At 34.1% G+C, this 12812-nt stretch overlaps 1 long non-coding RNA gene across 3 annotated transcripts in view; it reads right to left on the reverse strand.

Moving 5' to 3' along the window:
• LOC146993172 (uncharacterized) overlaps nucleotides 1–12812 on the reverse strand; it is an 880419-nt gene that overhangs the window by 38235 nt on the left and 829372 nt on the right. For all 3 annotated transcript variants that reach the window (XR_015038634.1, XR_015038635.1, XR_015038636.1), the window contains one exon: nucleotides 6966–7068. This is a non-coding gene — a long non-coding RNA (uncharacterized LOC146993172). The remainder of the gene's footprint in view (nucleotides 1–6965; nucleotides 7069–12812) is intronic.

Raw genomic sequence — 12812 nt, forward strand, 5'->3', positions numbered from 1 at the left:
ACATTTTTACCATAATGCAATGTACATTTTGCCACTTTGAAAATCTGGAGACCTAAAGCGTGAAATATAAGAAAACTGAAACAAACATTTGGAAAATCTCATCGAGCTTAAATTAGTTTCTAAATTAGATGTTTTGAGTGTATTTAAAATTAGGCCAACTACTACGTTCACTTCAAACCCATTACATAAAACTAGTATTTAAGAAAAATGGTAAACGATTGCAAATATGTTAACAATTCTACTGATCTAGAAATAGAAATAACTGGTTTTCATCCTAATTAAGATGAAGAATATCACAAAAAGCAATTTGAATAGTCCTAGATCAGAAAAATCATGAACTGTTAAACTTTTAAAAAGATAAATTCCTGCTTTCGATCTACTTAAAAATGTGAAAGAGGATTTTCAACAACAAACTTGTTAAAATCAATGTTCAGATAGAGAATAACAAACACACATCCGGACGACTGCATGGATTTAGCCATAACATAGCATGTACCCGAGGAAGAAAAAAAACTTTCAGAAGAAATGGAAAGCTAAATTTCACATTAAAATATGATTTCCCTGTATTTAATTTTCATCTTGCTGAATTTTTTTTGTAAATAATACAAAGAGTATACCTTTTCTTTAACATATTATACCACACACTTTTATACTTTGTGTAATGCAATTATAACTGAAATATTAAAAGTGCAATATATAATTGCAGCTAGCCAAAATTTTATAAACTTAAAATTGGCTCCCATTAAGTTAAAGTTGTTAATAACTGCACCAAGGGAAGGAGTGCAATTTTATTTCTTTGTCTGTATTTGGTTTCATTTTGATATAGAAAGTGTTAAAAATAGGTTACCTAGGTAACAAAATTTAAACACACATTTTCAGGAAAAATTACAGAATAACAGATTTTGTTTCCCTGAAGACACAACACCTCGCTATTCCAGCTATGATACAGACTGCATACTGTCATAGAGAAATTCCTTTCTTAAACAGGGAATTCATATACTTTAATCTGTTTTTACACAAGTACTGTTTATGACTAATCCATAGTGCAGGAGTAAAATACTTTATAGTACACCCATCTAAATTTTTCTTATTTCCGGTCATCTGTATAGACTGTTTACGTATCACGACTAAACTCCCAATCTGCATTCCACATAACTCATACGATTCTTCAAGTCATGTTTTGTAGTCTATCATTTTTAATACCGCCAGTACTTGCTAAGCGCAGAATTGTAAAGCGTGATTTCGCATATAGCAGTACCTTAAAGGATCCCATTTAATTTGTCCACTGCTAGAATTTCATTCATACGTGGTGCTACATTCATCCATCAACACCGGAAAGAATTTATCTGCTACTTTAAACAATTTCCATCGACTGAAAATGAAGTCCAAAAATTCTTACAAATCTCAAAAGGAAACGATGCCAAAGAATTTTCACATATGGAAGACAGAGAATTCAAACAATGAATCAGAAAATTACAAAAGAAGAATTGAGGTCTTATAAAACCCCTTGATAATAAAAGTGCTCATTATGAAGAAGAGCTTTTAACTGAAGATAAGATGAAGGAATTGTTAAATAACACAAAAGCAATGTCTGATCTAGCGGAGAATGACCCAATTAAGGAAGAAACAGGACACTGGGAAACGTGCACTTTACAGCGACACCCATACAGTTGCATCAATCATTCTTATAAGCAAAAGACATCAGCTTTCTCAAAAAATAATTCTGTCATGCATTTGCCAAGAGAACGGAAAGAAGTCCAAAAGAAACTTTCAGAGTGCTTTGCAAAACAAAGTTGAAAGTTAATCTGCAGAATTTTACTTCGATAATAATAAAACATCTCTGATTTTATTTCAAAACGAATTTTTATTTGTGGAATCAATTTTAAATAGATCTTCGCAAATAGGTTCATAAAACTTCACAATATGCCAAAATAGTTGAGATTAAGGGGAAAATATAATAAAGTATGCTTAAAACAACTAATAAAAACACATTTTGAGCAGCCTTAACAGAAGACAATTTGGCCCCACTAACTTGCATTACGAGTACTCATTAAATTTTTATTTACATTTCTTTTTTGTTCAACATTTAACTTTCAATGGTTTTAAGAGAAACAGCACTTCATAGAGAGAATCTAAATTCGGAAAAAACTGAAACAAAATTGGTTTATACACAGAAAGTGCAATTACACTTACCTGTTGGGAAGAGAAGACCACATTAGGCAAGGAAAATATTAGGCCAGACAGAGAGGAAAATGCTTAGCCTCCTCCTCGTAATTGTAATATTTAATAATTTGTAAATGGTAACATTTAATATTTAGTAACTTGTAATTAACAACACTTTGGATACAGATTTGAAAAATAGAACTATGCTGGTATTGCAGTTCTCTGTGATTATACATTCTAAGATTGTAAATAAATAGTTTCTAAAAGCTAAAAGTGTACCCTCATAATTTTATATGGTGTCAGGAGTGTTTTGCTTTCAAAATGAAAAGTTTAAAACCACCAGAGCCGATGAAATTTGATGGAAATCTAGCTTGGAATTGGCAGAGATGGCTGCAATCATTTGAAATATATGAAGTAGCTAGCGAATTACATAATAAAGAAGAGAAGGTAAGAGTTAATACTTTTCTTCATGTAATAGGAATTTGTGGTCTTGAAATATATAATACATTTCCTATAGAAGAGGGTAAAGAAATTAAATTAAGTGAAATTAAAACAAAATTTACGGAATATTGTATTCCTAAGAAAAATATTACATATGAAAGACATTTATTCTTTACTAGAAATCAAACCGCGTCAGAAAACATAGATGAATACGTAACTGACCTTCGAAATAAAGCTAGAACATGTGAGTTTGCACAATTAACGGATAGTTTAATAAAGGATAAAATTGTTTGTGGTATTAAAGATGATATAGTGAGAGCAAGATTGTTACATGAAACAGAATTAACATTAGAAAAACCTCTTGATATATACAGATCTGCTGAAATAAGTGCACATCAAATGAAAATCATAAAAGATGAGGAAACTGCTGTAAACTTAGTGAAAAAGAAACCAAGTAAACATAATAAGAATACTTACAAAGAGGTAAATACCGATAAACAAAAGACAAAAATTTGTTCTAAATGTGGAACATCTCATCAGTATTGAATGTGTCCAGCATATGGAAAAATCTGTCATAAATGTAAAAAGGCAAATCATTTCGCAAGTCAGTGTAAAAGCAATATAATAAAAAATGAAGCAGTCAAGGTAAACAAAAAAGATAGACAAATTAAATTAATAAATCATGACTCTGAGGAAGAGTTAGAATTTTATGTTGGCACATTAAACCTTAATTCAGATAACAAGGAAGAGAAATGGACTGTTGACGTTAATGTAAATAAAAGTAAACTAAATTTGCAGTTAGATACTGGAGCAATGTGCAATGTTATTTCTAAAACCAAAGTGAAATTGCTAAATGTTCCGATACAGAAGTCTGAAATTAAAAGATTAGTTACATTCTCTGGGAATAAAATGGATACTTTAGGAAAAGTAGTACTTAACTGCCAATATGGAAAAAATAATTATGTTGTGGAATTCCAAGTTATTGACAAAGAAGTACCTTCTATGTTAGGATTAAAATCATGTTTGCAACTAGGTTTGATTCAGAAAGTAATGTCTGTTTACACTGAAGACTTATTGGAGGAATACAAAGATGTATTTGAAGGCTTAGGTTGTTTGAATAGAGAATATAAAATCCAGTTAAAACAAGATGTAACACAGTCATTCATCCTCCAAGAAAAATACCCATAGCTATATGTGATAAAGTTAAGAAAGAATTACAAAGAATAGAAAATTTAAATGTTATTGAGAAAGTAAGAGAACCAACTGAATGGGTAAATTCAATGGTCACAGTTGTCAAACCGAACAAAATAAGAATATGTTTAGATCCTAGAGATTTAAATAAAGCTATAAAATGAGAACATTATCCGATGTTAACCATTGACGAAGTTGTCACTAGAATGCCTAACGCAAAAATATTTCCTGTTTTAGATGCTAATAGTGCTTTTTGGCAAATCCAGCTTGACGAAGAAAGTAGTAATTTGTGTACATTCAATACACCTTTTGGCAGATACAAATTTAAAAGATTACCTTTTGGCATATGTTCAGCTCCAGAAATTTGCCAAAGAAAATTAAGCCAAATAATAGAAGGTCTAGAAGGCGTTGAATGTATTATACATGATATCTTAATATGGGGATCTAATGAAAAGGAACGTGAGCTATGACTTAAAAAAGTACTCCAGAGAGCACGAGAAAATAATTTGAAGTTCAATAAGGCTAAATGTAAAATAAAAGTTAATCGTGTGAATTATATAGGGCACGAGTTAAGTGAAAATGGACTAAAACCTGATTTTTCTAAAGTGGAAGCAATTGTTAAAATGCCAGAACCTACAGATGTGCCTTCGCTACAAAGATTTTTGGGAATGATTAATTATTTAGCCAAATTTATTCCTAACTTAAGTACTATTACTGCACCATTAAGACAGTTACTTGAGAAAAATGTCCCCTGCCACTGGACTGAAAAGCATCAAAAAGCTTTCGAAACACTTAAAGAATTGATTGCAAAAGCACCCGTATTAAAATTCTACGATGTTAATAAGGATGTAACTCTTTCAGTAGATGCAAGTTCTGAAGGATTAGGTGCTGTTTTACTACATGAAAACCAACCAATTGCTTATGCTTCCAGAGCTCTAACAAAAAGTCAGAAAAATTATGCTCAGATAGAAAAAGAGCTTTTAGCTATTACTTTTGGATGTTCTAAATTTCATCAATATATATATGGCAAACGTATTACAGTTGAAACTGATCATCGACCATTAGAAAGCATAACTAAGAAACCTCTTTTTAAAGCACCACAGCGATTGCAAAGAATGCTGTTAAATTTACAAAAATATGATCTAGATGTACAATACAAAAAGGGGAAAGACTTATTAATAGCAGACACTTTGAGTAGAGCAAATTTGAATACAACAGAAGATAATGACGAAGATACAGAAATTTGTACACTGACTCCAGCATCTGATGACAAAATTTATGCATTGAAGAAAGAAAGTGAATGTGATGCTACACTACAGTGCTTAAAGAAATATATTCTGAGAGGCTGGCCAGAAAGGAAACATCAGGTAGAACCTCAAGTCAAAGTATTTTGGGACTTTGTAAAGTATTTGGGATATATTTATTAATTGTAGATAGAGTTGACAATGGAAAATGACTTATTTTTCAAAGGAGGAAGGGTAATTATTCCTTTATCTATGCAAAAGGAAATGTTAAATTTAATTCATGAGGGTCATTTTGGTATAGAAAAATGTAAGAAAAGAGCTAGAGATGTTTTGTTTTGGCCACTTATGAACAAGCAGATAGAAGATAAAATTTCAAAATGTTCTATATGTAATGAATACCAGAACAAAAACATAAGAGAGCCTATGATACCACATGAAATTCCCAATTTACCTTAGTTGCGACAGATTTATTTAAGACTAACAAAGATGTATATTTATTAATTGTAGATTACTATTCAAACTTTTTTGAAATCTCCAAACTACCGGATACTCGAAGTCACACAGGGATCAGTTACATGAAATCTCATTTTGCAAGATACGGTATACCATTGATAGTGATATCTGATAATGGACCTCAGTTTGCAAGTAAAGAATTTTCAGAATTTGCAAAGAAATACCAATTTAAACATATAACAAGCAGTTCATACCATCAACAGTCGAACGGATTAGCAGAGCGTTCAGTACAAACGGCGAAGAAATTGTTAAAGAAAGCTCAAGCAGATCATGCTGATCCTTATTTAGTTTTGTTAGCTCATAGGAACACTCCAACAAATGAGATGCTAGGATCACCAGCTCAACGACTTATGAGTAGAACAAGAACAATTCTTCCTACATCTGAAGAATTACTTAAACCTCAAGTTGTGAGAAATGTAAAAGAAAAAATCAACCAAGAAAGAACTCAACAGAAGTCATATTATGATCGTCATACAAAAACATTACCATCACTAAATAAAGGAGATTGTGTTCGGATATATCACGATAATCGCTGGAAACCAGCAGTTGTAGAAGAAGTGCATGAGACGCCTAGATCATATATACTTAGATCAGGTGGATCAGTATTGAGAAGAAATAGAAAAGATATTAGAGAAAACAGTTCAGCTGTTGATGAGAATATCAGAGGAACAGAACAAGGAGTTAATACACAGAAAACAGATGTAAAAGGATATGATTCCAGATATTCTCAAGGGCAAAGTTTAGAAGATCAACTACCAAACTCTGCTAACTCAGAAACAAGGAACGGTGAGCTAAGAACTAGAAGTGGGAGACTGATTAGAAAGCCGGCCAGGTATTTGGACTGATTTTAGACTATTAAAACTTTTGAACTCTTTAAAAAAACGGAAGATGTAATATTTAATAATTTGTAAATGGTAACATTTAATATTTAGTAACTTGTAATTGGCAACACTTTGGATACAGATTTGAAAAATAGAACTATGCTGGTATTTCAGTTCTCTGTGATTATACATTCTAAGATTGTAAATAAATAGTTTCTAAAAGCTAAAAGTGTACCCTCATAATTTTATAGGCCACTTGGGAAAAAATTACACTACAGCAGTAATTTTGAAACCACTAAGAAGCAACAGAACTCTAACAAATCTCAGACTTCTGATAATTATAGTGTGATTAACAGTTCAATCTCACTACGAATATTACAATACAATATAAAGAAAGAACCAATTCAGACTCTTCAATATGGAATTCAAAACCTAAGAAATTAATGCATAAATGCTACCCTAAACATTAAAACATAATGTGAAGCGTTCACGTAAAATAAATAAGTAGTAAAACTCCAATATAAAGCAACATGTGAAAAGTGACCTACAAATTATAACATTCAAGCATTTCTAGTGAAAATACAAGAATTACCAGCCACAGATGTCTTTTTGCTCTGCACTATTTCTCCGTTCTTTTTCTTTCATGATATCATGTTCTGCAATCCAAGAGTGCACAAAAATGATGACAAATTACACTAGAAGAGGCCAAGAGGGGGAAAAATGGAATCATTAGATTTTAACTACTTTGAAGTTAAAGAATAATTATACACAAAGAGAAATATCTAATATTGTTTCTATATATATATATAACTTCAAAAGTAGCCTTCTTTGTTTTAAATTCCAGCAATGTGCTACATTGTTACTAAAATCATGACTGCAGTCAATAGAAAAGCAAATGATTTTCCTAATACGACAGAAGTACAGTAAGCGAAAGAGGTTTTTAATGTATGGGTACAACATGAACAATGAAAGAAAAACAAATTATACAGTTATTACGGATACACAGAATAAATGGGATAATGATCTTCAAGAAGAGTAAATAATTTCGGCGATGGTAGAAAGATGGCACCGAAAGACAATAAGCCGCTAATTTTAAATGACAAATAAACAAAATAAACTTTACTTTTATTTTTGAAGCAGGTGTTATATATTAAACTACCTTAATTCACACACACACAATTAGTGACATTTTGGAAAGTTATGTCACATAACTTAAAAAAAGTATTTCAATCAGAATTTTAACGTAAGAAACGTTTCTAATTTTAAGTTCTTTACCTAAGTACTCTCATGCATGAGAGGTGACAGCTTAGCCCAACGTACGAGGGTTTATCCTGAAATATTACCAGGTCACTTTCAACGAAATGACAGCAATATTTCACCGAGGAAAAGAACATGCCTAGCTGACTGGATTCCACCCCAACTTAAATACAGCAAGCCAAAACATATCTAATGCCGTTTTTCCAAGATGGAGTCGTCCGGTTTTTCCCAAAATGGCGTCCCAATTCAAAGAGAGGGATATGGGTAGGATATTCTTTGGGCGTGGTGAGCGGTCATATCAAAGAATGTCTATGTAACAACAATACATATTTTTTGGTCATATCAAGGAGGTTAGAATAGAAGGCGGGAAGGTTGAACTCAAACGGTGAAGCTTGGCGGCCATGTTCCTGTTATCGCTTTGACTTGTGCAAGGAAGTCTGTAATTGGAATATTTTTTTTTCTTTTCTTTTTGAAGCATGTCATCTTGTGTTGTATATGGATGCACAAAAAGATTTTTGAAAAAGATTCCTGGGATTACTTTTCACGCGTAAGTATTGATTTTCTTTTTTTTTTTATGTAATTTGATAACTATGGTAAAAAAATATCACAATGTCATGTTTTTTTTTTTTTTTTCCAGATGTAAAAAAGGGACTTAATAATAATCAAAATATGTTAAATACATTTTAATGTTTCTGCTTATAGCTGGAATCTTTGTTCCTTAACACAAAATGATGTATGCTAGGATTTAAACTGTATAATTTGAACGTTTTAGGTAATTCGTTTGATAAATTTCATGAAAAATTAGACACCAATTGTTACTATTTTTATGGTTTTTAAAGGTATTAAATAAAGTAATGCTTTTCTTTATGTATTAATTATTATTCAATTTAAAATTTTTGAACTGTTAAGAATATAATTTGTGCATTTGATCAAGATAAACTAACTTTTCTGTTGTTAAAATGTTTTTGCATAAATTTACAAATTTGTGGGCAGTATAGCAATAAAATATTTACACAACTGAACATGTGTAAAGATGTATCCAAAAATATAGGTATATTTCTCTAATTTAGCTTAATTCAAGGCAATTTCTTTCAGATTCTTAAATATGAAACGCGCATAAACTGAAATCACTGAATTCACATAAATCTGTTTTATTTTAATAATATTTATATTCTTGTTGTTATAAAATTGTTAGTTGTGAAAAGAGTTTAAAACTTTCATTTAAAAAAAAATGCAACCTGTGACTATTTTTTTAGATAATTATCTGCTATTAATTTCAGGTTAAATATACAAATTTGTGTATAATTATACAAATTATACAATAAATATACAAATTTAAATGATTCTTTAAAATTTTACAATACTGTGAATAAATCAGAAATATCACTTCTTAAAGGAAAAACTGGAAAGTACACCCAACAGGTTGCTAATAAAACCTAAACAAATTCTATTTTTAAAGGCTTTAATGTTATGCACATGCATTTAGATTTCGAACTATTTCTTAATGATTTTCTGTACGTAGTAAATTACGGGTATTTTATTATAAATTTTACATATATTTAGTGGAAAATACATGCACGGAACAGCTTAAAAACACGTACTTTTCACTGACGTAATGCAATGTTTTGAAGTTACAAACATGGACGCCGCTTGTTCGGTGAAGTTTCATTTCCCGATAGTGGAGGAAACTGCGAACCCTCCTCCTTATATTCTAACCTCCTTGGGTCATATCCGTTCTCCAAGGTGATGTCGTCCGCTTTTCTCAAAATGGCGTCCCAATTCAAAGAGAGATAGTGACCATTTTTCAGTCTTTTCCAAGATGGGGAAAGAAGAAAACCTAGGATGGAATAATACGAGAGAGATAGAGAGAAAAAACGCCATCTTGTCATTTTCTGATAGGGTACCGGTAATTGAATACTTTTGTGACCGCCTGTACAGGAAATTGAGGAACACGTGTTAAGAAGAAACGTTCGTTGACAAAACGTCAGATGCGCCGAGAATCTCAAATCCTTCCAGTGCCCTCAAACAGGTAAAGAATTTCCTGCGAAATGTGTCCTCTGTGGAGGAAGACATGCATCTTGCAGTAAGGAATGCCCCAAAAGACCAGGAAATATAGATATTGAAAAAATTAATGAAGAAACACCAAACAATTCCCCAAATATGCAAAATCACCAGACTCACTCTACTGTCAGCCAATCACGTCATCCAGGATCAAGGAAGTTAATTTACGGAGTGCGCTAGCCTAGGCTATTAACTCCGCATCATCAGAGATAGAATAATTACATCAAAAGAGGGGTTCATCTAATAAGGGAAAATTTTGAAGCCTAATTATAAAAATAAAAGCTTTTCAGATAATGCCTTCCGCATGAGAAAAAAGGAAAACTCTTAGAAAGTCTTTAAATTAAATTTTGTGTTTAAAAAGGGCCAGGAATAAATTTTGAGAGAGGAGTCAACATTCAAAAAGTTTTGAAAAGAATAAAAAGGTGCAATACATTTCCTTGATTCTTGATATCAACAGCAAAATAAAATCCTTAGGACAATCCGGAGAGTTGGGCAAAAAGGGCTGGGGGTGAAACCCGTTGGGCGGGTTCTGGTAGCAGTTCAGTGTGATACACTGAAGCAGGAGAAGAAAATTATTGGTCGCTATTTAGTGCGACGTTAAAAGGTCCCCTTAGGGGATCGAAAGCAACCCGTTTAGCGGGTGGAAAAGAAGCTTTTAAGAAGCTATTGAGAAATTAAGTGCACTCGCGTGCGGTTGCGGAGATAAGTTGTCCCTTGTTAAAGAAACGTTAGAAGACTCTTCTTAAAGAGTTAAAGAACAGGGTACCCCCGGTCAATGCCCTTACGCATTGTTAACGCGGGGACGGTTGGGGTTTCGGAACGAGAGGAAAGCATCCACTTGGGCGTCTGTATTCCAATACCGACGCCGTTTAAAAGGTAGTTGAGCATAATCAGCTTGTAAGATTGCTCTGGGTCGTTTTTTAGAAGAAGTAGTTCTGTCAGTGATCAGCTGGGAGGGAGAAGTTTCATTTTTGACAGCTATTCAATGCGGTTTTTAAAGGCCAAAAAGGACGCTGTTAAGCGCCTAAGAAAGTTCCTTTTTAAAGGAAGAGAGAAGCTATAATTTAAAAATCTTTTACAGTTTTATTTCATTTGATAGGTTAAAGTATTTTAAATCAGTCCTATTTGACTGTGGTGTTTCTTATTAAAGAAACTTAAAGGGGGTTCCTCGAGTTAATGCCGTGTGCATTAAAGAACTTTAGAGGCGGGGGGTTAAGGAACGAGAGGTAGTTATTCACGTGGCTATCAGTGTGCTCATATCTAGCCCGTTTAAATGGCAGAGCTGAATATTCCCTGTTAAGAACCGCTCTGGGTCTTTTTCGGGAAGAAGCAACAGCAGGATCGTATACGGGTAGCATATGAAGCACAGGATTTGCAACACGTTGAATATTTTTGAAAAATTTTTCCGAAAGTCGCTGTATATAGCGATTAATGGGCATAATTTTGAGGTCGTTATGAATCTCTTCGTTCCGTACAAACCACGGAGCTTTTAGAATTTGCCGAAGCATTTTAGATTGAAAAATTTGGACATGTTTTCTGTTAGTCAGTGCACATGGGCCCCATACGGGACACGCATACGTAAGAACCGGCCTAATCATTGATTTGTAGAGCAAGATTTTGTTATCAGTTGACAGGTCGCTATGACTAGCTAGAAGGGGGCGTAGGGCGGTTTTGACAGCTGTCGCACCCACTATGATTTTGCGGATGTGAGGCTGCCAAGTTAATTTTGAGTCTAGTAAAACACCTAGATATTGGTAAGAAGAGACCCAGGGAATGGTTTCACCGAAGAGCATCATTCTCAGGGTAGCCACCATGAGTGACGGACGCACGTTCGAGAGCTCCTCACCTAGCAACAACGCGAACGAGAAACCGGAAGAAATGGCCGGCACTTCACGAACCCTAACCGCTGATCCTATGGATACGACAGCAGCATCTGATCAAGCACCCCCTGTCTCTTTGGACAACAACGGAATTGATGTCAATCCAGAGAACCTTCTGATTCACATAAAACAACTATATCTGCTAAAGACCAGGTTTACAGAGCTGGAACAGCACCTATCGAGAGCCAGAAGATCGACGCCATGTGCTTCCTTTGACCTCAAGTGCATCAAGCAAGAGTCGCAGGTAACACTTACTTCCTTAACCTCTCTTGCCAAACGTCTAAACTTCCCTCTATTCAGCATCCCTCCTACAGAGGAGGAATGCATACAAAAGCTGGTAAATGTTACTAAAACAACTAATAATAATTCTAAAACTGACGTTAAAGTCAGCGACCAGGACAAAAATGTCGGGAAAAACTCCCCAGTCAAACGACCACTTTTAAAACCGGCAAAATTACAAGCCGACAAAATCATAGCTAGCAATAGCCAAAATTTAGAAAAATAAACTCTTAGTAAGCGCGAAAATACTCCAACCTCGCCCAAAAACAAAAAAATCAGGAAAGTGGACAAAGATGGCTTCCAACAGCCACCCCGCCATCTCATTGCACGTAGCGCTGATAACAATAGCCTGCCTCCATTTTGGAGTGAGAATTCTGATGATCTCCCCCCCACCCAACGCACAGAGCAAAGCTCGTTGCCTAGGCAACCAGTCATTCAGAACAACGAGGAGAGCGCTGAAACCGGTACTCCCCCCCCAGCAATAGCTCGTCCGAAGGGTCGAAAAAGAGAATTCCCTATTTTTTGTAGACCCTAAGGACTTTGAATTCCTGACTTCGCTTGTGCAGTCTGAAGTTCCAACAGCCATATGCCGCATGAAAGGCAAATATCTTCGAATAGAGATGCAGAATGAGAACGATTACCGCTCGGTCGCCCAAATTTTAAATAATCAGGGGGCCGAGTATAAATCATTCAATCTCAAACAAGATCGCCCAGTAAAGGCCATGCTTAGGGGACTGCCAAGCAACGCAAAACCTGAGAAAATCAAAGCCGAACTTCAGCTATTAGGCTATTCGGTGATCAGTGTCACGCAACTACGTCGGCATAAAACCCGTTATCCAATGCCCTTGTTCTTAATTCAACTGAACCCCTCGTTGAATGTATACGACATCTTCGAGGAAACTCTAATGTTCGGAGTAGAAATAAAAGTGGAAAAACACCATGAAAAAAAGGGACCCAGTCAG

Source organism: Stegodyphus dumicola, chromosome X1 (assembly GCF_044657685.1).
Source record: "Stegodyphus dumicola isolate Sdum_Otavi_A_Nest chromosome X1, ASM4465768v1".
NCBI lineage: Eukaryota > Metazoa > Arthropoda > Arachnida > Araneae > Eresidae > Stegodyphus > Stegodyphus dumicola.